The following is a 27,903-nucleotide window of genomic DNA, read 5'->3' as shown; positions in this document are numbered from 1 at the left end:
GCGTGCTTGTCTTCAATGGCCACTTTTGCTCTTCCATGAATCTGTTCAGGCCCTTGTGTCATTTCCACTGGCCTTCCATTACGGCTTTTGGGGTCTCTTCGTGGACCGTGTGTAGGTATTCCTCATTTCGTATCAGCGGCTGGTATGGCTGTCTGATAGGGTATTGTGCTGCCCAGGGTTGTCGAGTTATGGTTGCTTCAACCGGTACGGATCTTCTTATGTACACAGGGCAGAGTCCCAGTGCGGCTCTCTGTCGGTTCATTTGCTCCTCATACGTCACATACCTTGGTGAGTACCCTCTTGGTAGTTCGAAATGAGGGGCAGGGGTGCAGGTCATGTCTGGGGCCTCCTTTACACTCCCACCTCTGGTCGGTTTATTGACCACTTCTGCTTCATTCTTCTCCTCTATTTCTTTTGATTCTTCAGTGTTTTGTTCATCATCTTCAGGATTGGTACATGAAGGCGTGAACAAGTGCGTCTTTGGAGTCCATATTTTTATCACGCCTTTCAAACTTTCTGCTGTTTTGACATGTTCATATTGTTCCAGGTCATAAGCTGGCACTGTCCTTTTGAACTGCAGTAGATCCACTTTCCTTCATACCTTCTTCGCTTTTTAGGATATGTGAACTTCGTTCCTTCTGGTACAAATTCGCTGGCCTTCACAAAGTCCATGATTTCTTCATCTGTCAGGTCTCTTGGCTTCCAGCCTGGCTCGACATCGACCATAATTTTCATCCCAATGGCTTTCTTTGCAGTTTTCTGGCATTGTGTGATGATTATCTGGATAACGCAGAATCCTAGCAGTACCATGGCTAGTAGGGCTCCCAGGAACTTGAATATATCAGCCATCCATTGCGGGACCCATGAGAATAGGTTCCCAAACCAGCTGCCATCGTCCACCTCATCAGTTTCATCGATCATCTGGTTTTTTAGAGTTGTCAACATGCCTATGGCCTCTGTTAGGGTTCCGTTTTCTTCATCATGTGATGGTACAAATGTGCAACATGATTCTCCGATTTTTGCACAAACACCTCCATCCATTGCAGTGATCATGTCAAGCACATATCTGTTTTGGAGGGTCATCAGTCTGATTCCTCTCAACTCTTCTTTGATTGTGTTGAATCCTTTTATAGTGGTATTGATGGTCTGCAATAACTCCCATCTGGTTATCTGCAACCATTTAGCATTCACTCCCACTTGGATGTGGGGCAGGAGTAGTGTTGTGAATACTGTTGAGGTGAGGCTTAATAGCCTATGTTTGTACGGGATTGCATGGAATGCCTCTTCTGATTTGGGAGAAAAGTCATTTTCCCTCTTCATCCTGGATACCAGTTCCACAGATCTTCTTCTTCTTAGATGAGCATCTGCTTTCGGGAAACTGCCCAACTTTAGGTCATTCTTAGGGATCACTAGTGCGGGAACGTGGATGTTCACTAGGGTGCATATGCTTCCCCAGTTTTTCGGCAGCCTTATGTATGCATTGGAGCCACACACCCATTAATGGTCCATAATAACTGCGGTTCTTTGGGTCATTCCCAGAGCTTCAAAGATTCGTCAGCAGTTTTGATTCTCTCCCATCTTCCTTGTGCAATTGTTTCTGAAGCATAGTTTTGGGCTCTCCAGTGGCACTATCTGCAGGGGTCCCCCTCTATCTTCGACCCATGTTAGTAACTTTACTAGCTTTGGCCACAGAGGTTTGCATAACCTCTGTGAATTCTCTTTTGCTTCCTTGCAGGCTCCAAGGACCATCCATGCTTGGCAGATTACTACTCCGTCTTCCCATCTGTCTGGGGAGACCACTGACCCCCAGATCTGCATTTGGCCTCTGTTCTTCCAGATTTGAGCCTCTTCTGCAGTCTTCCCTCGAACGTTCAGTCTCGGGTTGACTTCCCATCTTATCCCTGAACCTTTGACGCCAGGGTTCCCGTACCTGATCACATGATTTCTGGTGTGCGCTCGGTTTCTTGTTTTAATGTCCTGGACGTAGCCTTCTTCATCCGGGTAATCCTTTTCGTTGGCCCATATCAACGAGGCGTCTCTTCCCATAAATTGGCCTCTGGTGTTACACATTGCTACGTGTGACATACAGTGTGCTGTAGAGACATCAATTTCTACAGCCACGAAGATCTTGGATTTTCCCATGCTGTATGGTAGTAGAGTACAGACGAAGCATTCACCTTTCGACTGCCTTCACCCTACTTCTTTCATGTGCTGGTACCATATGTTGTTTCCGAGATGGGCTGTGCTGTCCAGGTAGTCATTAAGTTCATTGTTATCTTCATGAGGGCTTCCCTGATTCTCAGCGTTCTTCTGTAGTTTGCTATGACCACGTCTCTGAATGCATCTGTGCTGCTTTTCCACTTCGGGTCTCTCGATGGAGCAGGCTGCCTCGACTGCATCGCTGTGGTAGGAGGAGGATTTGTGCTTCCTTTCCTTCCCTTTTGCAGTCTGCCATACACTTCCCGTAACCACCATTGGTTCACCAACCTCCCAACTTGTGGCTGTGTTGTAGGCCTGCGGCTTGTTCCTTGCGTTGGAGCAGGTGTGCTTGCTGTTATAGTTTCGATAGTTCTATTTTTCAGCTCCTCGTGTAGTTTCTTTGCTTGGACTATGAATGGGAATAAATAATCTATTATCATGTGTGTCTTCTCTGTGAGTTCTTTCGTGGCCACTTCTGTTCTTTTGAGGGATTTTGCTATTTCCTCCATCTTTGGTAATTCACCTGGCTTTTCTTGGTTATCTCCACTATTCCCTGGAATTGAATTTTCGACAGGCAGTCTCTCCTTCTCTGCTGCCTTCGTTGGAGGCCTTGCAGCCATTGACACTTGCCCTTGTCTGTGTGCATCCTGTGTGTGGGTGCGTGCAGTGGACAGTGCAACGTTTTCATTCATTCCGTGCTGACCCTGTGTCCAGCTTTTTCCCCCATTCATTACCTCAAGTGTATACGTATCACTGCTAATTACATTCAATTTTAAATCATTTGCTTCATCATTAGCTTTTCTTGGGACTGGAATCACTATATAGGGTCTGTCTGCTTTTGTGGGGTTCTAACGTTCATTATCCTGTGGGCGTGCTGATAGTGGGACACTACGTGCACCAATAAAGAAAGCAGTTCTGATTTTTAATGACAGCAAGACAATGATGATCACCAAACATATACACATGATAGATTTGTAAGACATCTGGCAGCATTTTCTCCTAGGAAAGCGGGGGCACCTTTCTGTTGGGGGTAAAACCAAGTTACTGTTCTGGGCCCCCATTTTTAATGAGTTCGTAGTCAGTTATTTATTCCTTCTTTTGCTCTGGTCTCGTATTTCGAGAGTTTGTTACTATTAGAGGGACGAGTGCTTCTCCAAATGTCCCCCCTCACGTGAGTGACGACGGTAGTCTCTGGGTCCTCAGTACAATTCCTGTGCTAAACTACGGAAAAGGGTTAGGCTAGCAGTTCTGATACATCACATTTATTCACGCGTATCTAAAATAGGTGAGGTCCCAGTGGATGCCTCGAATTTGCCTTGGTCCTGAGGACATGCTGGTGACAGTTCAATGCGAAAGAAGAAACTGAAGAGACTGCTACAAATTACGCAAAAAATAGGATGCTTGAAAAAATAAAAATAAATAAATAAATAAAAGTGAACGTGTGGCAAAAATCGCACAAATAAGATGTTGCACCAACAGGGACAAAAATAAAAACAGAAGTAACTATATGAAAAAATAGGAAAAATGGGAAGGATGCAGAAAAGGAAAAATAAGATGTCGAAGTTCTTGTGTCTGCTCCTTTCATTTGGTCTCTCGGCGACAAGTTGAAGAACAGTGTCTCTTTTCTCTATCTGCTCCACAGTGAAATGATGATGACAAAATTCTATTTTGGATTTCCCCCTTCTAAGGCTCTCCTCAGCAGTGGATGTCCATAGTTGCTGCTTAGTTGTGCTGCAATAGCCCTCAGGAGCCTGTTTAGTTGCGCGTTTTTTGCTGGATCACTGAGAAAAGTGGGCACATCGATGTTGTTGGCTCTGTCCACTAGTTCTGGAAAGTTTTCAATGAGGTGAAAGAAAACACAATATGCGTATTGGCTGTCTTCTGATGTTAATGACATTTGCTCTGATTCTCTAGCCTCTAGATCACAGGCCTTTCTTGCAGCGTGAGCAGTCTTGCACTTTCCTCGATCTGTCTCTCGGTGAACAGTCTCACTGGAAACTCCTTAGGAATTCTCGCTGGAAATTGGACAGCTCCACTTGGAGCATGATACCATGGAGAAGGGTCCTCATGTGTAGGAAATTGACTGGATCTCTTAGGAAGGTGACAACGTCAACATCAGCAGGCCTTCCCACCATTTCTGGATAGTCCATGACTAGTCTGAGCATAACATTGTGTGCAAGCTGCGTATCCGCAGGAGACAGAGACATCTGCCTTGTGTTGCTGGGGCCCGATCACAAGCCCTTCTTTTGACGTGAACAAGCTTTACACTTTCCTGCTGCGTGGGTTGCAACCAAGTAATTTAATTTGTACCATAGTTGGTTGAGAAATTCATTGTTTCTTGGATCTGTGATAAAGGTTAGTGTATCTGTGGTTCTCCCGAGCACTCCTCTATGATTCGGAAAAATATGGTATAGGTCAGTTCATCGATGATCACTTGAGGTGGGATCATTTGCCCTTTTCACTGTATTGAGGCAGCTCAGTGAAAGCTTCTGTGATGACAGTCAGCATTTGCCAGATTACCTTCTTGTTATCTGGATCTTGAACGAATTCTGTGACACTTGTTTCTCTTCCTATGAGTGACGGATATGATAGCACCACCAATTGAAAGTATGTGAGTACATCCCACTTGAGGCTTCTGCTGGGGGGTAACTTTAGGTATGTAAAGAAAGTCTTGATACTGGTTGCTTCAGGATACTGGGTTATGCTCTCAGAGAATATTTTATTGGCGGTCTATCAGAGTCTTGATTCCTTGTACTACTTGGGCGTGACGTGATTTTAAAATGTTCATTTTGCCACTGTTGTTGTGGCTTTTGGATGTGCTTCTCTTTACCCTACAACAAGGATGCACAGATTGGCTGTTTTTTGTCCTTTATCTCTTTCTCTGGTTTTGAGGAAATGTCTTGTTTTAAAAGCCACAATTCACCCAGCGTTCTTTTGCCTTTATTTTGCTGATCATGCGTCCTCCTTCCTCGTCATGGATCTTGTCTGCACGTGCTGAGGTTCTTCTCCTTTGTCTGTAGATTCTTCAGAGTTAGGTGCAGCAGGAGGGCTCTCTCCTACAAAGGGGTTAATGTCATTTTGGAAGATCCAGGCTTCCCTGCCCTTGAGCTTGACAGCGGACGGGGTGCAGTCCTCTACGATAAAAGGGCCATTAAACCTTGGCTCATCCCACCTTTTTCTGGTAAAGTTTCTTACGAGGGCGCTGTCTCCAGGGAAGACGAGGGGCGCACAATGGCTGTGAGCTGTGCCTGCATCAGCACTATCTGTTGTGGCTTGTGCTGTGCTGTCCCCTTTCCACCGTCGCTGCAGCTGGCCTGAAATGACAAAGGTGCTGGATGTCAAACAGTTCAGATAGGCTTTCATCTCTTCTCCTAGTACCTCCCTAGTTGGCTGGGCATCACATCTTGCTCTGTCTCGGGGCGAAAGAGGGGTCCTCATCCTTCTACCAGTAACTATTTCGTGCGGCGTGAGATGATGGTCAGAGCCTGGCTGGTTCCGAAGAGCATACAATGCCAGTGGTTAACGGTGCAACCATCCCTTCCTTAATGTGAGCTTCAACTTGGCTATCCTTTCCTTAAGCAAGCCGTTGATTTGTTCACATATCCCATTCCCCTCAGGATGATACGCCGACGAGAACTTGTGCTTTATACCAAGCAACAAGCTGATCTGTTTGAAAACTGAATTTACAAAATGGGCCCCATTATCTGATCTCATTACCTCGCACACCCCCCATCTAGGGAACACTTCCCTCACCAGGAACTTTGCGGCAGAGGTTGCATCGGGGTGTGTACAGGAACCTGCTTCTACCCATCTTGAAAAGGGACACACCACCACAATTAAATACCTGTATCCATTACACACCTGGATCATATCGACATAATCGATATGCAGGTGCTGGAAAGGTCCATTTGGTCTGGGGATGATTCCTCTCACTACTTTTAATGTGTGCCCAGACGTGAATTGCTGGCAGAGATTAGCTGTGTCTGCCCCATATTGCTATAGGCCTCTGGAGTGGCTCGTGCTACCATCATTCTTTCATGGGTACGTGCCACCTCCACGGCCATGATTGTTTCATTCTTGGATGCCATGCGTTTGGCTTCCGTGTCCGCTTCATAGTTTCCACGTGACACGACATCTGTCCCCTTGGTATGAGCGGTGAATTTCACGACCACTATGCCCACTGGGAGCTGTAGTGCTTTTATCAGCCTGTCCAATAAGGCTGCGTGTTGCACTGGCGTGCCGTCTGCTCGGAGGTAGCCCCTCCTTTTCCAGCGTGCTAGTCCTGCGTGAACTGTAGACGTCACATAGTCGGAGTCACTTTGCACCGTTACTTCCTGGTCTGCATAATTCTCAATGGCGAGTATCAATGCCAATAGTTCTGCAGCTTGTGCTGACTAGTGAGATGGTATTCGTGCACTAACGGGTACTTGAAACTCTCCATTCGCTATGTGTTTTACCACGGCCACGCCTGTATACCTTTGTCCATCTTCTTGGTCAATTCTCGAAGACCCGTCAATAAAGGCGATCTCTCCACTTGCCAGGGCATTTTCCTTTACCCTGGGGATCCCATCATAGAATTCCTCATAGTTCGCACAGTCGTGCACAGGTTCTCCCTCAGTGACTGGCTCAGCTATGAACGTAGCAGGGTTCACAGTTTTACATCGCACTATTTTGATCGATGGGTTGGAGATAATCACCTCATTGGCGGATGTTCTCTGTGACGTCAAAGTGCCCTTTGGCTTCTCTAGTATAGCGAATAGTGAGTGCTCAACATACAATGTCATGGAGCACCCCATCTCAATGGATGACGCCTTCTCTATGGCGAACGCGGCAGCGGATAGATTTTGTTTGCATGTGAAGTGGCCCTTCATTACCGTGTCCAGATTCCCGCTGTAATATGCTTGGGGCTTGTACCCAAGCGAGGTTCGTTGTGCGAGCAATGCCGTCATAAAATGACCATCAGTATGAGAGAACAGATAGAATTCCTCTGCATAATTAGCAATCCCAAGAACTGGGGCCTTACAAATTGCCCCCTTGAGTTCTGTAAACCCCTTCTCCATTGCTTCATTCCATTCAATTTCTTCTCTTGTTGCCTGGGCCTTTTTAAGGGCCTGTAGCAAGGGCTTGGTATACGAGCTGTAGTCAAAGAACCATGCTCGGACATAATTGCACAGGCCTAAGAAGCTTTGCATTTGTTTCATTTTGCGCGGTTTGGCCGTGTTCATGATGGCTTCAGTCCTTTCTGGGGTTACCTTCTTTCCCTCATGTGAGATCAGTTGCCCTATGTACAACACCTCCTGTTGGCAGTACTGCAACTTTTCCTTGTCAACCTTGTATCCCTTCTCGGCCAGTATAGTCAATAGTTGGACAGAATCGCGCCTGCATTGCTCTTCGGTGGTGCTGCAGATCAGGATAACATCTACATATTGCAAAACAACACTGTCCACCGCAATATTGCCTAGGTCCATTTGCAGGACTCTATTAAAAGTAGACGGGGACTCACAGTACCCCTGTGGCAACCTCATACTTTTCAGGCGCATTTGTCTGAAAGTAAATGATGTCAAGTCTTGTGAGTCATGGTGCAACGGGATTGAGAAGAACGCATTTTTCAAATCGGTCACCGTGAAATATTTTGCCTCGGTGGGTATGTTGCACAGAATTGTGGAGGGGTTCAGGACTAGAGGGAACTCGGCTTCAACAATATTGTTTAATGCTCGTAAATCTTGGATTAAACGCCAAGACCCTCCCTTTGATTTTTTGACAGGGTAAATAACTGTGTTGCAAGGTGATTCTGACGTGATGCCGTGCTCCATCATGGCGGAGATTGTCTTCACGATTCCTTCATCTGCCTCTGTGGACATAGGATATTGCCGTGCTCGTGGTAAAATTGCTCCTGGTTTTAATTTGATTTTCACTTCACCCGCCACTTTCAGGAGACCTACATCATAGGGCCCTGTAGTCCATACTATGGCAGGCACTTGGGCCATGTCATTATCAAAGTATTCTGGACGTATTAGTGCCAACATCATTCTCTGTGGTACGTCCCTCCTGATCATTTTGACCCAGAATATGAGACTCACTTCCACTCTTGTCTCTTCTAAGTCAGGGTGTTCTTCGAACAGATCGTCATCGGTGACGTCAGTCACTTGATACCCTTCTTCAATGGCAATAATCGCACCCCATTGTCTGCCTTCATCGTCATATCCTTCAACCAATACCACTTTTCCTTGTACTGCGGCAGATTTTATCGTTAAGGGAAATATTTGTCCCTCCTCTTCGTGCATCGGTATTCTTGGTCTGAAGATAGGCTGCTCCCACACTGTCTCTCTAGCATGCGCAGTCCACCATAATCCACCATGTTTGCGGGCCGACAGATGTGTGATGCAAGTGACCAGGCCTGCTGCTGCATGGCCCCTGTCACTGGCTGCAGGTCTGCAACCCTGTGTTGGACATCAGCCTCAGAATCTGACACCAACTCATGGGAGGCAGATCTTGCAGCCACAACTACCGCAGATGTGGGGCTCGTGAAGCCTGCTGTACTGCTGTAGATGCAATGGCCCCCTTTCAATCTGGCCATTGCGGCACTCACCTTCTCCTTCAGTGAGTCATCGACATCTGGTTCTGCATGCAAATCTGCAGAGTCAGAAGATTCAGAAGAAGCAGGAAGATGACTGATGATCGCCTGCAGCACCAGTGGGTTTTTAAGGTGAAGGAAACCACAGCCTCCACTGGTGGACAGATCTACCACCACCTCTTCTTCCTCCTCCTCCTTATCTACATCTGCTGCATCATCACCTGAATATAGACAGACAACAACATTTTGAGTCATGTGTATCCTGACAAAAATGCACAAGTGCTTACAGAGTTAATATGGCATACATGTCACAATGTGAGCCGTATGCAGCCAATAGCGGCATAGCTACCGCCAAAGCCGGAATGAGGCCCTATGTGTCAGTCAACCAGTGCTTGGCAAAATTAGCTAATGCGGACTTTGTGAGTGACAGATAAGTCATCCAATCAGAGGAAAGGAGGGCTTATATTAAAGCATTATATCATTGGAAAAAAGCCTATAAAAGCAAGCTGATTGTAGCAGCTATGTGTGCCTTCCAGAATGTCTTTATAAACCTGTATTAAAAATGGCTGTGAAATTGCATCTGTGCATCTGTTCCTACTTTGTCCAGACTCCAGTGCCAGGGTCTACAGATGTCAAAACTGATGAAGTGCAGAGGGTCACCCTTTACATATGGCGACCACACAATGGGACCCTAAAGATCTTTCAGGGACAAGAACCCAGACGTATACTGACAGAGATGGGGAGATGCCTAAGGTGACAGGGTAAGTCTGCAGTGTGCCTCCATTTTGTCAGGGAAAATCTCCCCATGGCTGGCAGCATGATATGATGGCGCACTTTGACATCTGTGGATTATGGTATGTATTAAAAGGGGACAAAGTCAAAGAAGGAAAAACAAACATGTTATTTATATATTAATGGGATTGTGGTAACATAGAAAAGTAACGGGGGTTGTTTAAAATATAGCGAAGAGCGTTTAAAAGAAAACAATTAGCTTTTTGTGAGCCCGGCTTCCTACCTCAAGGCAGGTTTAGAAGGAGTCATTTCAATCCCCAATCAGGGTATAAATAGGCAGCCCATAAACAGGTTTACGATAGGGAATGACTCAAACCCCTATCAGGGTATATTTAGGGGCAGAGATAAAGCAAAGAGCGCTGAGGATTAATGTGACTAGTTTGTCTGTCTGTCTATTATTGTGTCTGTTTTTAAATTAAGGTGTTGAAGAACGACAATGAGTTATACAAAGTGAGATGAAGTCAAGAAATTATATTATTTATTTAGGGGAGGTGATTTTCACCAACCAAGAAACAGACAGAAAGGAGGGAAAAAGGCAGAGTTTTGAGCAAACCATTGATGGGCGCGCTCATATGCGATGTCTGAAATGTTATGGAGAAAAAATCAGAGGAAATAATAAAAATGAAAGTCAAAATTGGAACCATTTTTGAACTCCTTGAGGCGAGTGAGTGGAGGCAGCTAGAGGGTTAAATTATATATAATTGTACAGATAGCATCCTACAGAAGCCAAAAAGTCTTGCACGGTAGAAATCTGCCAAGTATATAATAGAAACGAAGGAAAGATAAGAAATGACATGTAAGAGAAATTAGTCTTGCTTCAGAAAAGGAAATACTCAGTTACAAAGAAGGGATAAATAGGGGTTTTAAATTAAATTGACACTAAAACTGACACCAGATTCCTTTCCTTCTTGGAAAAGTGAAGCTAATGAGATATATGACATGTTTTAAAAGTGAAATTGCACAGAGATATGACCACTTTTGTATGCGATGCGTAGTTGGCAGAAAGCCAGCGCTGACATACACGAGTGAAACATGTTCAAATCCGCACTGTCGGGAGCAGACAAAATGTCTTTTCAAAGCTAGAGATAGCAGTGAAGCAGCCAAAAGGATTGAATAATGGTTGCTGGAAATAAACAGAGCTGTTTTACAGTTAGAAGCAGGGATAGTCCTGTGAGTTAATGCAGCTGAATTAGTTTGCACAGAGTAGCAACAATATGCTGTTGACAAATATTTTTAGCAAAGCCATGGGCAAATTAGGAAAACATATGTATGAGCATTCACATTGTAAACAAGAAAATATATAAAGAGGCATGAAGAGGTGATTGAAGCAAGTAACAATCAGCAAGGATGGAGCTAATATGTGTATAAATGTGTAAGGAACATAGTTAGTGATTTGGATGCGTAAATTGACAAATTAGTAGGCTTTGAGAAATAGCAATTTTTCCTAACATTAGTGCATAAATGTTGAAACCAGGTGCTGAGGGAAGCACTGGTTTGGATTAATATATTGTGGGGTAATTAACCCCCTGCTAGTTTAGTCAAGCAAGGATGTATATTTTGAAGAAATTGTTGATTTTTAACAGGAAAATTGTATGCAGTTGAAATGTATTTTTGAATATACTGTTTAGAATTGGAGGCTGCTCCACAGTTATTGTATATGTTAGAGCTGGGGAGACGCCATTGAGTCACTGTTTAGGGTCACACAAGTCATTTCTCATTTTTAGGGGGTTGGTTGGTCATTTGTTGGGGTTGGTGTTGAATGCCGTCTTTGTTGGGCACACACTAGAGCGCCCCTGATTTGTTGATTTTATGTTGGGCAAGATAGCCATTTTTTCTTGGAGATTGATGGGACATTTTTGAAAGAGTATAGTTCATAAGGCATGCATGGGCCAATTGCACTGCCGAGGAAAAGAGGGAAAATATTATATTAAGCTGTTTTTAGTGCGCTAAGAAAGGAAAGACATATTGCAAATGAAAGCATAGGAGAGTGCTGTGGGTGACCAGAATTATGAGAATATTGGTAAATTGGGGACATAGAGAAGGCATGGGAGATGCACCATAATAATGCAGAGTCATGGAAATGTTATGCTTGTATATTTAAGCATAAGCACCAGGGCTAGAGCAGATTAGACAGGCGTCAAGAGCGAGACAGTGTTTCCCGCACTTTATAATATAAACTACATTATATAGGGGCATTTAGAAAAGAAAAGAAAAGCATATGTCCAAGATCACACACATTCTCAAGCATGGCGCTGAGAGTAAAAATGCAATTATGAGTTCACATTACTGTTAAAAATTATATTAATGCAGTAATGAATGATATTAAGCTAAGCACAGTGAATACATAGGGGACAAGTAAGAATAAATGAAACAAAACCACCTTTTTGGCCTAAAATATTGGGAAGGCATGTAATAATGAAAAATGCGTATTTAGAATGAGGAGGCAGTGGGTAATGAGGGGAAACACTTGCAAAACGCACTAGAACTGAGGTCACCCAATGTGGTCAAGGGGCATGATATATTTAAACAATTGTATTGAGAAAAGATAAGGTCAAAAAAGTATTTTTTATAGAAGCACACACCCTGAGTGGCCTGACATCTAGGAATAAGGAGTCCACTATTTAGTGGTTTTGCAGTGTTTGTTAAATGAAGATGTATTTATGGATAAGTACAAGCAGGCTGAGCACTGATAAAAAAAAGAATGAGGGAGGCTTGCCACAATTATTGAAGCATGATATGGATTATTATTATAGGTGATGAATTGATTTATTGGGGAAAGAAAAAGAGATGATTAAGGTTAGAATCTCTGTCATGATATGCTTACAAGAAGAGGGGGAGTGACACAAGTACACACACATGCAGGCCCACACACGCATGCACACATGCACATGCATACACATATGCATACACACATGCATACATGCATGCACATATACACACACATGCATGCACACATGCATGCACATACACATGCACATGCATACACACTTGCATACACACATGCACACACACATGCATACACACATGCATGCACACACACACACACGTGTACACACACATACATGCACATGCATAAACACATGCACACACATGCACACACGAACATGATAAAGGCACACATACATGCATACACACATGATCTTGGGGAAGTACAGGCAATCAATGAATTGCAGGCTCAATGCACACCATACACACACAGGTAGTCAGAAGAAATAATTCAATACTGTAATAAGAACACACGCACATACATACAGAATGATTTGTTCGCTTTATATTAGGGACACCAGTTAGGGATATTATGTTTTGCTAAAAATATGATGTAAAAGAAGTTAGATTTCCCTTTTAAGGAGGATGAGAATATGCTTGCTTATATTCAGGAGCACTGAACTCTTGAAGCGTGCGAGCCAAGGTGAAAAACAGTGGCAGTATTTTATCATATTTTTTGTCATGGATTGTCTGGGCAGGTACATAGGTGCTTAAGAAGAAAGTAGGAATGGAAGTGAAATTGTGACTTAAGATACAGTTGACTATAGTGCATCACTGTCGGCTGTTGCAGGAGAAAAACAGGAGAAAAATTTAGAAAACTAGAGGAAGTCAAGTTAGTTCTGAAGAAATTGTCAAAATCTGCCATGAAAGCGGCGGTAGTGACAAATCGAAGAAGTGCTGGGAATACAGCAAGCAGTGGGTACCTCACAGCGAATAATCAGCGCCAAATGGATCAAGGAGTGAATGGGTTTGTGCCATAAGGCAAAGGAAGGGGAAATAGAGGATGAGGAGGTTTGCAGAATAACCAAGGCGGTTTTCAGAATATGCAGAATGATAATCAGAATGCGCAAGGACATTTAACCAAGGGGGACTAGTCAGAAGGGCTCCTCCTGTGTACTGGACATATGCGATGACAGGGCATATTGTACCCACATGCGGGAGTCAAGGATATGGACAGTTGTCAAGAGGGGGGACAGCTATCCTCCAGCACATAGCTCACAAGCTAGGGAAGGGTTCGCCCAGGATCAGACATTGTATCAGATGTAAGCACTGAGAGTGTAACAGGTACAGCAGCTAGAGAAAGTGCAATGAGCCCCCATGCACATTCAGCGATATGAAAACACAGGATAGATATTGACACCCAGAATAGGAGGTGTCACTGTGGTAGGAGTAAATCCTTTCACAGTAACAGGGGTATGTATGCACCCACAATAGGACAGCTCACAGGATGACTTGATGTGCTCAAAATTATCAGTGACACTAGGCCCCAAGAGGAGCCAAGGGTTAATGTGATGGTAGGAGGCGAAACCTTTGCTCTATTGGTAGACACTGGGACTGCACGTTCATGTACACAGGAGGAAAAAATATCCAATGGTGAGAATTGCCATAAATGATTAAGGGTTCTTTCGAGCTACAAATTGAGTTCCTTTTTATTGATGAATTACCAGTCTCTATATGAGAGTTTGACATGACTGATCCTTGTTATATTCGCAACACACACTAATTAAATATTTTGGGGAAGGATTGGATGTCGAACCTTAACATGATGATTTTATTTAATGACCAAGGGATAGTGCGTTCCACTCCTGGAATACACTATTCAAACACAGATGAATTTATAGTGGCATTAACAGGGCAAATGGCTCTGCGAGTTGTTTCAGTGGAGCCAGAGGTTTTTCTGATCATGGGGTGAGCATTCTATTACATGACTACCTGGCCTAGTGAAGAGAATGGCGACAATACCTGAAGAATTCTTGTTTAGAACACAGATACCTATGGACAAAGAGGGGGACAGACTATCCTTATAGAATTAAAAGCAGCCATAGTACGAGGGGAAATGGCGATGCTATAAGGAATGGATGATGAAAGTAGACCATGGAGGACAGTAATAGCTCTTGAAGAAGGGTCTATGTTGACTGACGTTGAAGACTAAACAAATGATGAAGTGGTGGTTTTTTAGGAGCATCACACACTGAAAGAGAAAAGGGAAGTCTCACAGCGTATAGCAAACGGTGCAGTAGCGCTCATGTATATTTTCAGGAAGACTTGGAGAGAGTGCCAAATGTCCTGTGGACCACATGCCCTTATGGCATGGGTCTATTGAAACAAATAGGGGAACAAAATAAAAATGTATACACATGAAAGGGATTATAATATGAAACATGAGGGTTTGCTTTGTAATTGGACTAATTAATGTAAGATAATCATAAACAGATAAGGATAAAAGCACAGCAGTAAAAAGTTCAAAATTAAGAGATTGATGACAATTCAGTAGTGAAATAAATAAATAAAAAATGAATGAATGAATATTAAAGCAGCGAAAAGCACAAGTGGATAAGATATCCAGATTTGTTAACAATGAGCACAATGGATGACGCTGGCTACAATTGAATAGTTGAGTGTATTTTAATAAAAAGAAAATATGATTAATGAAAGGCCAAAGGAGTGTGGATGGCCAAGATTGATCTAACAAAAATGGAAAAATCTTTAGTGGAACTGCACGAAAGAACATATGAGAGTAAGTAACTCAAACATTGTTTGTATGTACATGATGATGTCAATTTATGTTTTGTAGATGAAATATATTGTCATTTTTGGAGAACGGGAAGAATATCTACATGGCCTTAGTGGAGAATAGCAATATAATGGAAAGAAACATTATATTATGACAGAGGTAAGTGTTAGTGGACAAATACAGATAGAAGAGGTAAGTATCAGTTGACACAGCAAGTGTGTATTTGTATTTTATGTATATAGCGCGCCAAGCCCTTAGGCATCTGGGTGCATTACTTACAGTTATATAGAATAGATATTTTAAAATTGCACACAAAAAGTATTTACAATTGACATCGGCCAGGTGTTAACATAGAGAGAATACAATTAAGAGGCATACAGTGAAATTCACAAGAAATTACAGGTTGATTTGCAAGTAAAGTAAGACAAAGTGTACAGAAAATACAATACAATTTGCAGGTAAAGGAACATGTACAGGATAATAGCAGTGTGATTCATTTAGTGTGAGCCAGGTTTTTACATTATTTCTGAATATGTGGAAGGAAGGTTCAGCTCTGATGGTTGCAGGTAAGGAGTTCCACATTTTGGCTGCTAATATCGGGAAACTACTGCCTCCTGCCTTTTGGAGCTTGAACCTAGGAATGAAAAGGCAGTTGGATTGTGAGAATCTAAGAGGTTGATCTGAGGATTTTCGTATGAATTTGTCACACAAGTATTTGGGTGCTAGATTGTTAAGACATTTGAAGGTGAGTGATAGAGTATTGAGACTGATTCTTTGGTTAACTGAAAGCCAATGAACGGTATGTCTCATCTCTGAGATATGATGTGATCAAGGGTGGTTAGTCGCTGATCTCAGTGCGTTATTCTGGAAAATGTGTAACTTTTTTAAGTTGTATTGGTTAGTACCTAGAAAGAGGGCATTACAATAGTCTAACTTTGATAGGATTAAAGCCCTGGCTAAGGTCAGGCAGTTGCCTGTAGTCAGAAATGGTCTGCAGACGTTAATTAGCTTGCACATGTATGCAGTGGTGTAGGCAGTCACCTTAATTTGTCCTGTCAGTGAGATGGAAGAATCGATGTAGATGCCTAAGGTTTTTACGTCTCTGGAAACCATGGTATTATTGCCTTCAATATTGAAAGCATTGAATTGTTTGTCCATTCTGTTGAGTCTAGCTTGGGTGCCTACGAGAAGCCGCTCAATCTTGTCATCATTAAGGCATAGTCCATGTTTGGCCATCCAAGATTGGATGATAACGTAAATGTCGTTAAGGCATTTGGAGTCTATTTTGTAGTTGCCAGAAATCGGGATAAGGATTTGGCTGTCATCCGCGCAATTTGTGTAGGAGACACCCAAATGGTCTAAGTCGTCAAACAGGGGCTTGGTGAAAATGTTGTAGAGTTTGGGGGAGACGCATTAACCCTGGGGGACTCGGCAAGAGACAGGGACTGGTATGGCAGAGGTGGTAGAAGCAAATACTCTGGTGGTCCTATTGTTTAAGAAGGACTGAATACAGGTGATGGCTTCATCTGAGAAATGGTCTGCGGATGAGAGGTGATTGCATAGGACTTTGTGGTCCACCAAGTCAAAGGCCGCTGATAGATCTAGTACCAAGAGGAGTGCTAAGTTACCTTTGTCTTTTATGATCTCCATTTGTGTTACTAGGTCGAACAGGGCTGTCTCCGTGCCATATCTGGGTCAGAAACCTGATTGACAGAGCCCTAGTAAGTTTTTGCTTTCCAGGTGATGCTGATTCTGTTGGTAAGCAGCCCCGTCCAGAATTTTAAGGAGGAAGGGCACAGTGGTGATAGGTCTATAATTTGTTGGGTTGTTGGGGTCAAGAGAAGGCTTCTTGAGGAGTGGCAGGACCCAAGCGTCCTTCAGGTTAGTTGGTCTTGTGCTGGTTGCAAAGGATGCATTGATTAATGCTGTGATAAAAGTCGCAAGATCCTTTGCTCTCGCTTTAATAATTGTTGCTGGGAAGGCATCGCCTAAGCATCTAGATGCTTTTAGACTCATGATTATGTCCTCGACATCCTCGGTTGCAAGGGGGGAGAACTTGAACAGGTTATCTTTATCAGGTGAAGGTACTTGAGTTACGAGGGGCGGGGGTGTTGGTGGCCAGATTTGTTTTTTTTGTCTCTATTTTAGCTTGTAGGAGCTCAATTTTGTTGGAGAGAGCTTTCTGAATATTGGTGTACCATGTGATATCTTCTGCAACATCTGGTGCAGGTTACAGGTGGGGTGGTGGGGGATGGTGGGGTGGTGGGGGATTCAAGCTTTCCAAGGATGCTGAATAGTTCTTTTGTATTAGATTTAGCTTTAGAGGATGTTAATGTCACAGTTGATGTCGGTGATTCAATCTAAAAGTCTGCCTTATTGTAAGTAGCAAAGAAAAACTCCAAACACTATTTGACAGGCGCTCCACAATACTTGTTTTATTGTATCTTATTGTTACAGAAAATCTGTAGTAAATGAAAAAGTTTTTGTCCTCTACACGTGTTTCACCACTTTAAATATAGTGGCTCTTCAGGAGGTATATATATATATATATATATATATATATATATATATATATATATATATATATATATATAGTGATCAATGATCTTTCTCAAATGTTCTTGTGGTTTAAAGTTGTTTGTTGAAAGATAGGTTTCCTGTTAGGTTTAGGTAAGTAAGTCTTGTCTAGCTGAAGTATTTATTCCTTAGCTTATTTGAGAAAGATCATTGAGCGCCTGTCAAGTAGTGTTTTGGAGTTTTTCTTTGGTACTTTGTTTCAAGCTCTCTTCAGTCTTGGGAGCTACCAAACACAGACATAGGCAGCACCAACTTAAATATAGAACCCAACTAACCTTACAAACTTCCAATTACTCGCCTGGTCCACTCCATATCAAGGCTGATTTTATTGTAGGTAGGTTTGGAGATGGGTTGAGTAAAGCCTAACTTAGAGATACTGTTGGCGGTGGTTGATGCGTTGGTGTCCTTAGGGTCTTGTAGACCTAGGTTGAGGTCTCCCATAAATATCACTTGAGATTCTGACTTTGAGGTGGCTGTGAGGAGAAGGTTCTATCTTCCTCAAAGGAGGATATGGGACCTGGTTGCCTATACATAAGGTGAATGGTAATGGTTCGTGTAGGTGACATAGGTACCTTGATCAAAAGGAGTTCTCCAGAGGGGAATGTTTGGTTGGGGATAGGTCTCAGTCCTAATGCTGTTTTTGCATTAAAGGCAACATTCCACCGTTAGTGTATGTCTTGCCTAATAATGGGGTAATTGTCCGGGATGGCAAGTGAGAGCAGAGGGCTAGAAGTGCTCTGGAGCCAAGTCTCTGTAATGGCAAAGAAATCTAGGTTGTTTGATGTTATGAGGTTGCAGATGTCAAGAGCATGGCCTGTTAGGGATCTGGCATTAATGAGTCCCCCATTAAGGGAGGTTATGCCCTTAGGAACTGATTTACATGTCAGGATATTGTTGCATGGTGAAGCCGTCTTGTTGGAGATGTTTGCTTGCTTTGGGCATGTAAGTGTAGCTTTAGAAATCATTTTGTTGGTACTCTTAGATGGTGAGTGGTTGACTCTAGGGAGTCTATAATCAAGTCTGGAGTTTCTAGTTTTAGTAGGGCAGGGTTGGTATGGGCGTGGGTCTGGAGGCATATAGTTTGATCCACTGGGTGAGCGTTGGTAGCAGGGCATAGGTTGGAGTGCGTGGGGTAGAGTTGTAGAGTTTAGTGGCTACTCGGTCAGGTTGAGGTAAGAAAGTAGTGGGCATGACGCAGTCCGATAAAGGCACTCTTGCGGCCATGGATTAATTAAGAGTATGTCTACATGGTGAAGTTTGGGCGTTAAGTTGTAGGTGTTTGCTGTAGTCAGATACAGTGGTGCCAGCAATAGGAGCAGACATTGTGCATGGAGTAGGTGCGGTAAGGCAGAGAAGTAAACTTGTGAGACTTAACGTGAACTGGTGCATGGCTAGGTTCTGGTTTATAATGCAGGTTAGGGTGTGATGCTTAAGGGGACAGTTGGCAGGCGCAGTCAATGCAATAGTCAATTAGGCACAGGCTAGATGCGAGCGTCACATGGCAGTAATCAAGTGGTCGCAGGTTAGATACAGTCATCATATGGACAGCACAGACTGGAAGCAGTAATCAAGTGGTCGCAAGTTAGATACAACAATCACATGGGCAGCACAGGCTAGTTTCAATAATTAATTGGGCACGGGCCAGATGTGAGAGTCACAAGGCAGTAATCAAGTGGTCGCAGGTTAGATGCAGTAATCACAAGGGCAGCACAGGCTGGTATCAATAATCAATTGGGCACGGGCCAGATGTGAGAGTCACAAGGCAGTAATTAAGTGGTTGCAGGTTAGATACAATAATCCCATGGGCAGCACAGGCTAGAAGCGATAATCAAGTGGTCACAGGTTAGATAAAACAATCACATGGGCAGCACAGGTAGGTAGCAATAATCGGTTGGGCGCAGGCTTGATGCTGTAGTCAGTCACAGGGCAGTAATCAAGTGGTTGCAGGTTAGATACAATGATCATATGGACAGCTCAGACTAATACCAATAATCAATTGGTTGCAAGTTAGATACAACAATCGCCTAGGCAGCACAGGCAGGTAGTAATAGCCAATTGGGCGCAGGTTAGATGTGAGAGTCACGGGGTAGTAATCAGGTAGACACAAGCTAGGTACAGTAATCACAAGGCACCGTCAGGTTGAAGGAATCAAGTACAGGCTGATGCAAGAGTCTCAAGGCGCAGGCTAGTAGTAGTAATCACCTAGCACAGTTGTGCTGCCAGTATTAGAATGGAGGCATAGTCTCGTGCTGGTATCAGCCAGGCGTGCTGGCACTGCACACGTTGTGTTATTTGGGTAGTTACTGAGTTGAAATTGGGAGGCATGCGATAGAGCATGTGTAGTTAGGTGAGGGTATGCAGGAAATGGGCATAGCATGTGTCAGGGGGAACATAGTACAGTATGAGCAGCCGGGATGGTTGCAGGCAGGGGATATCAACAAGAAACAGCAGGGTGTGCAGGTGCAGCAATGCTGGGTACAATTAGCAAATGCGGCTACATGCGCATGATGGAGGCACAGATGAGGTGTTGCAGCAGATATCAACAAGAAACAGCAGCAAGCGCAGGCACAACAATTCACAGGGTAGTAATCAGGTAGACACAAGCTAGGTACAGTAATCACAAGGCACCGTCAGGTTGAAGGAATCAAGTACAGGCCGATGCGAGAGTCTCATGGCGCAGGCTAGTAGTAGTAATTGCCTAAGCACAGTTGTGCTGCCAGTATTAGAATGGAGGCATAGTCTAATGCTGGTATCAGCCAGGCGTGCTTGCAGTGCACACGTTGTGTTATTTGGGTAGTTACTGAGTTGAGATTGGGAGGCATGCGATAGGGCATGTGTAGTTAGGTGAGGGTATGCAGGAAATGGGCATAGCATGTGTCAGGAGGAACATTGTACTGTCTGAGCAGCCGGGATGGTTTGCAGGCAGGGGATATCAACAAGAAACTACAGGGCGTGCAGGCGCAGCAATGCTGGGTACAATTAGCAAATGCTGCTACGTGCGCCTGATGGGGGCACAGATGAGGTGTTGCAGAAGATATCAACAAGAAACAGCAGCTAGTGCAGGCACAACAATCCTAGGTACAATTAGCAAATGCGGCTACTTGTGCATGATGCAGGGGCGTAGGAGACACATCAAATCTGGGGTGGGGGGACAGGGGACACCTTAGGGACTTTGCTACAGACACAAATCACAGAGTAAAATGATCTGTCAATTTATTTGTAGTGAGTGATGATCACGCACATTTGTTCAAAAAAACACGCTCTGTACGCATGATTAATTCTGTTGCTATTGTTGACATGATATGGCATTTATAACGTGCCAATACACAAGTGTTTCAAGGCACAACGAGGCAAGGGAGGGGGAACAGAGGTAAGACAGACAATAATCACACTAGGCCAGGGGTCATTCAGATTGCGCAAGTGCATGGGAAGGGGGAAATGAGAGAGTGCAGGGGGGAAGGGGGAGTGGACAGTGCAGTACATGGGATAATAGAATAAATAAGCAATAAAATAAAAATACGGCCAGCAGGTGGCAAGTGCAAGGGAAAGTGCAGACATCAGGTGGCAAGTGCTGGTAGTGGGACTGTAGGGATACAGAAACAGTCCCCAAGTGCGGGGGTAGCCAGGAAGGCAGTGCAGGTGTGCGACTAGCGGGGGGGAGGGGACCTGGGCCGGAGATCAGAAGGTCGCCAGATAACCAATGCAGTTTCAGCCATGAAGTCAGCAGGGGAGAGGAGGAGAAAAGGCAGAAGCAAAGAGAAAGGTTTTGAGGTGCTTCCGGAACCGGGGATGATTCTCCTCAAGTTTGTATGTCAACCAGATCCATTATGTATATTGCACACACAAACATTTTTGAGTCTAATGTGTAATGTGAATATTGGCGAGGTGGTTCAAAACAGACACCCAGCTCATCTGTGCAATTTCGGATGCTAGCAATACAAAAGACAGACAAATTAGAGTTTTAATATGATAATGCCCACGCAGAAACACAGGTGTTTTGAGTGCCAAAGGTTAATCACGTTTGCAAGAGCAGTGTGTTTTTAATCAGAGAACATGCAAATTGCACATGGGATAAAGTAAATTGCAGTCACCGACCAAGGAGAGCCTTGACCACATACAGGAACGAAGCTGAAGCTTGAATCAAGGTCAAGAAACATACACTATACTATACTTTTGTGTGTCATTGCAGAGTAACGACTGCTTAAAATGCATGGTCACCCCACTATCTGCTTTAATATTTACAAGCGAATTCGAATGATGGCAGAGAATCTGGCAGAGAGAAACAGAGCACATTGGGGGCGGGGGACAGATCTGTCCTGCCTTGTTTAGTCCAGTCTGCATGAAAACCCAAAACTGTGAGCGGTAATATAGGAAGACAAAGGGAGAGTCTCAACAGGAATGCAGGGTAATCCACAGAGAGTGAATGTTACACAGCATGACAAACTACCTATGTAGCACCCAGAGGCGACTTCCCCACATCAAGGCACTCAGGTGAAAACTGTGCTTGTGAAAGAGGCTACATTGAGAGCACCCAAAGCTGCTTCATGTCATTACAGGAAATAGAAGCGTGTAATTAATGAACTATTGCTTTCAAGCATGCACATATTCCTTCAACAGAGGTGACAAACCCAGCACATGCTGAACCCCAGCAGCAGAGGAATGCCAGCGTTCTAAGGACTGGCTCAGTCTGGGCTGGATGTGGGTAGCATTGCGAGGGCACTCCTAGAATCTTCCATTCAAGCAGGTAATGGTTTAGTGCCACTGTCAGGGATTATTCCACGGAGAAATTCCTTAATACTGTCGAGAAAGTGTGGCATAGCCTGGGAAAGCTTACATGCCACACTGAAACATTGTCTTGTGTAGCGCTGTAAGCTTTGGATTAAGGGTGGCAGTTCTGCCAGGTTGCAGAACACATGTGCCTCTGTTTACTTTCCCCATGTAAGACACTTAAAAAGAGTTTCTAGTCCTAAAATGTATTCTTTTCAACATCCCTCCAGCTAGAAGTTCCCTTCCACCAATGTGCCTTGATTACAAAGGTAGATAACCTCCAATTCTCTCCCAAATTTCCACCATTGGCGATTCCCCTTGATTGGACCCTTGACTAAGTGTCACTACACAGATTTGAGTAAGTTGAGGTTGGGCTGGTTCTATACTACTTGTCCTGTAACACATTCATTCCAGCAGTTAATTAATGTTTTCCTCTTTTCTTCAGATAGGATTTCTTTCTTCAAGAATTGCTCCATTTCCCCGTTTGAGCGGGTCCCATTTACTGGCGAAAAACTCACCTATTACGTACCCAGAAGCATCCGAAATTAACAATATAAATCTCAAGGTTAGACCTAGGGGATTACTCCATTTGCTTTAATTCTTCCTCTAGAGACTTGGTTCTGTCTTGATCTATTTAACTATAAGGGCACCTGTTGGATACCCTCCTATGACACTCGTCTATTTAAATGACTATTGAACAGTTTTTAACCACGTCACACTTCAGATTGTTTTCTGCACTTTAGTGTGCACAAGTAACCCACGCTACCTATGGGAGATTTGTAAAATAATTGACTCTATCTGTGATTGATAAATTGTGAAAGAGTTCTTTTCTGAGGTTATCCCTTATCTAATTATGTGTGGATATGAATAACTATGTCCTATGACTTTTTCTTTGTAAATATTGTATATACATTTTTTGCAGAATTTGAAATTGCCCCTGATGAAGAGTTTTATGACACTCGAAACGCGTTGGGCCCTGTACAGCTTCACCATCATGAATAAAGTGAAGACTTGTTCTTGTGACAGAATTGATTGAATGTTCTTTTTTTCAAAACGATATATATATATATATATATATATATATATATATATATATATATATATATATATATATATCATTAAGACTCACCAAAAACATTGATATTTTAAGTTATGAATTGTTGGTCTGGTATTCCAGACATATGAAAGTGTGCAGGGGACGTGAGTTCCCAAATTGGGAACTTGTTTGTTTTTCTGTATTTCGCACAACCTAGGTGTCAAGGTTGCATCTCTCTCCTCTGCACCTCAAATTGATTTCTGAACTACTTAACTATTCCACATACTTCTATGACTTTACTCAAAAACCCTTTTTTTAAAAAGGGTGCGCTTCCAGTGTCCACATCTCTCTTTGTCCGATTCCCATTGTTGACCATTAATGATTAAAACAAGAGACATGGGCGGTTCTGAGCCTTCGAAGCCTGGACATTTTCTAGGCCCCCTTTATGCATGCACATCAGTTAGGGGCTGGTGGCAGCCTTTTGACAGGTGGTGCATGTGCACACCAAAGAATGTAAGGGGTGCAAACCAGTGGGCTGCTGTGAGATTACCGGCTGACCTCTTTGCTTTGGCAGTTTCACAGGTGTTGAAAAGACACACAGAGTACCTCTTAAGCCAGTGGCCACTGCTAAGCTTTTCGGTAACCATCCGAATACCAGACCTCCTCTAATTCCCGCACTGTGCTGCAGTTTCCCTATTGCGTTTCAGGGTAGCTGCAGGGTGACCGGGTCACCGTGACCTGGTCACCCTGATGGGGCTTGGGGCCAGGGTGGGTTACGGTACGAGTACGACTGTTCTTGTTTCAGGCAGCCGACCCGACCTGTCACCCCACCCATAAGCAGAGGGGCATGAGAACAAGAGGCAGGATAGAAGAAAACTGGGACAGAGAATACGGGAGACACATAGGCAAATGTGGAAGAAATAAAAAGCAGTGTGTATATTTTTAAAGGTGGATCCAAATTAAACACTTGTCCACCTATCCAATGAACAACCACTGACCTCTGCCCACACCCGAATCCTTGTTACAGGCATACCCCTGCCCACACCAGAACCCATGCTACAGGGGTACCTCTGTCCACACCAGAATCCCCGCTGCAGGGCTACCTCTAGCCACAGCAGACAGCCCAGCAAGCAGCAAGTGAGACTGCAACTACTTGAATTTTGTTGGTCGCTGCTGCAAATGCAAATAGAATGTGACCGTCCCTGCCCAGTCTGAGACTCAGCACGCAGCATTGCTGCCTCAGTAAGCCTGCTTGCTCATGCTCCGTGCTCGCTTCGATGACAGTAGTCAGCAGCACTGTGACTGTACTCCGGAGGCTGCGCAGCAGTGTATTGCGGTGGGGCACCTGCAGTTTGTTTCTCGTCCGGGCAGTGCTTAGAGTCATATGCGCAGGCATGTGGCTCGCGTAGTGGCGCGCCACGAGCAGAACTTTCGTCTTTGCATGCAAGTGAAGTTGCAAGCAAAAGGTGTGGTGAGGCCCTGGGCAAAAAAGTGGGTCAGACCCCCTTACCATTTTCTGCACTGGGCCAGCGTGGCAATGCCGCAAACAGGAGACGCGAGAAATCTCCCCTTGCGTTTATGTGGAGGAACCCAAATACAGCAAAGTTAGATTTCTGTACTGAAGAAAGGTTTATGCCAGACTAACTTTTGCATCATATGCATAAAGATATATGGGATGGTATGACGGTGTGTGTTGCGTCATACCAGCATTAAGGAGCATCCTGCCCCTGTGTGCACATTAAAACACACATCATAAACAGGGACAGATAGATGATGTTAAGTGGCAGCTGGAGAATTTCTGAACTGAAGAGGCTTAAATGTTTGCATCAATAATGCGGGATCGACAAAGCACAGTGAGGGAGACCAAACCAAAGAAGGGAAGTTTGAAGGGTGTCTCTCTACCCAGAAAATGTTTGAATCATTGGGTTAAAATGATGCATTTTACAGTACTTTCTTTGCAAAATTGGGTAGATATCCAAACTGTTTGCAATTGGTTTTGTACGGAAGCACATAGGGATTAGCATGGCCATGGGAGGTTTTCTGCACTGTGGAGCCCAGTGTGGGGGCAAGCTGGCTCCCCCACCGCTGGACACATTAGGGCATTTCTTAAAGGGTCTGTGCCTCTGAGAGGTCTGCAGGGTTGGGATAGACTCTGTCAGTCTCACATCAGGCTCTGATTAACCACTCACAGACTCTGCAACAGCCCTATAAGTCTTTCAGAGGTATTGGGCTGTCAATATATGTATTCTTAGGCCAGTGCATGTTCGATTGTTCTCAGAGTGGATAGCAGGGTGAGATGCCTGGGAGGTTTGAAGTAGGCACATTTTACATTTTCAGATTTGCTGCAAAGGTGGAAGGCTACAGCTAATTTCAATATCCGTGTTCTCAATGCAATATGTGGATTCTTCCCTCTGTTTCACAGTGGTAGGAGACACCCCTTATTAGTTTTGATTATTAGGTGGTGCCGAAGCGCCATCTATGAGCCTAATCTATTACACTGGATTACATATAGGAGAGATATAGGATATCAGGAGCAGCACACGGCTTGTGGGTGTTGTTTGGTTATTGACTCACCCATTGACTACCCCATGCTAATAATCCCTATTGCCATACCCACCCACTACCCGCATCTTCCCAACCAAAACATATCCTCATGAGAACTATTTGAGCAATCTCTATCAAACAGTAACACCCAACTTTGTGCAGTAGAGGGCCTTACAGTGTTATTTCTAAGCAGTCTTCTGAGAGTTATTGGCTCAACTCCCCACCTATGCTGATATTAGGGATCTGCTCCCTCTTTTTTCCTCCCCTGTTTGCTTGCATATCTATTGCTGCCAAACTGCCTAACCTCCCCCACCCCAATTCTTTGCTCCCCGATCCGTTGAATCTCTGCTTTCCTCAATGTGTACTTTCTCCTAAGACTTGTAAAGCACTTTGTTGCTTGCCGAAGCACGGTCTGTGCTCAATAAATACCCTAATAATAATAATAGAAATACAAATAATAATTGCAGCTGTAATTGTGCTACTGGTGTAATAGAACATGTCTTAACCAAGTGTGCCTTCAGCCACTTGATTTATAATTCGTGTTTTTGTCCTTGCATCTCTTCCTTGCACTGAAGTCATATGAAAAACAAGCACTCTCAAAGACAACAGTTTTGGATTATGTATAGGTATCGTAGGTGTTTGCCAAGCACTGGTATCATTTGCCCAGGTGTTCACACCATTTTGCAGCCGTTGTCATATCATGGTCAAGTGTCACCATTCAGGCAGTGCATGCCAAATGCCTATGCCATGGCTACACAAAAGCCAAATCTGTTGGCTTTATCAATGCTCGTTTGTAGTGGTTTCATGCAGTACATAACACTCTTACGTGTTATTGTGGGGTCATGCAGAACATATAATTTTTCCATGTTATAGTGCATTCGAAGATGGTAAGTTTATATTTTACCCATTTCAAGTGTGCTTTATAAGAGGAGAAATGCGCCTTAAACCTGAGTGTGGTTTGGAAGGTTGGCAAGAGTGCATCCCACCCTGTTAGAGTTTTGCAAGGTCGGCAACACTGATTCTGACCATGGTGTGGAAGGCAGGCAGCAGGTACGTTTTTTTCAGGTTCTTTAGCTTAATAGGAGTCACTGCTCCTTCTGAAAATGATGTTCCATAATCGATTAGTAAAATCTTTGCCATCCGGATGGTTTATCTTCCCCAGCATGCGCGTGTGTATGTGTGTGTGTGTTTTTGTGTGTGTTATGTGTCACCTCAGTCACAGTATACAAGCTCTCTGAGTCTTTGACTTGCTACCGCCCTAGTTATCAGTGATATGAAGCTGTCAAGCCAAAAGATGGGCCACGGTCCAATAGCGGCTAAGCTCGCTCAGCATTGCCAGAGCTCCATTAGACAGCGTTCCCTGGGCCTCTATAGGCATGGAATGACGGTCAGTCGTTGAATGTGCTGCGAGGACCCCCCAAGTGCGAGTATGGGGTAGTTTGCCCCTCCTGCCCCCCCGCGTGACGGCTCTGTGCCTGGCACTGGCAGCCATTCCTGGCTGAGCCAGGAATTATGTGCAGCAGCAGCAGACAGTGGTTGTGCACTGTCTTTACACAACACGAGATTCTGGGGGGGGGCATATGCCATTATATCCCTCCCACTTAAAATTGTGGGGGGTGTTTGTCCCTCCTGTACCCCCATGTCCTACGCCCATGGCTTGATGAGATGTAATATCAAGATAGAGAAATAGGCATGTCTGAGCATGAGACATGTATGTTAATCCAAATGGGAAAAAAATGAAAGATGTTGGAGAAGGCACAGTTGAAAAGGTACAGCAGGCAAAATAAGTAGTGACAACATGAAGGGAGCACAGCGATAACATTTGTAGTGCTATGTGCAGCATGGGCACAGAGCCCACGAAAGCGATATGGTAGTTGGGCAGGTAGCCTTAAGTCTTAGTAGGCATGAAAAGCT

At 44.0% G+C, this 27,903-nt stretch overlaps 1 long non-coding RNA gene across 3 annotated transcripts in view; it reads left to right on the top strand.

Annotated features, from left to right (window-relative positions):
- LOC138471906 (uncharacterized) overlaps positions 1-27,903 on the top strand; it is a 124,818-nt gene that overhangs the window by 89,269 nt on the left and 7,646 nt on the right. The window contains exon 5 of one of the 3 annotated variants that reach the window (XR_011268527.1): positions 15,126-15,224. The exons of the other annotated variants lie outside the window; for them this stretch is intronic. This is a non-coding gene — a long non-coding RNA (uncharacterized lncRNA). The remainder of the gene's footprint in view (positions 1-15,125; positions 15,225-27,903) is intronic. 3 annotated transcript variants of the gene reach the window in all.

Source organism: Ambystoma mexicanum, chromosome 8 (genome assembly GCF_040938575.1).
Source record: "Ambystoma mexicanum isolate Mex_15411 chromosome 8, UKY_AmexF1_1, whole genome shotgun sequence".
NCBI classification, from domain to species: Eukaryota; Metazoa; Chordata; class Amphibia; order Caudata; family Ambystomatidae; genus Ambystoma; species Ambystoma mexicanum.
Note: the sequence above shows the minus strand (reverse complement) of the source record. Positions and strands in the feature narration are given on the sequence as shown.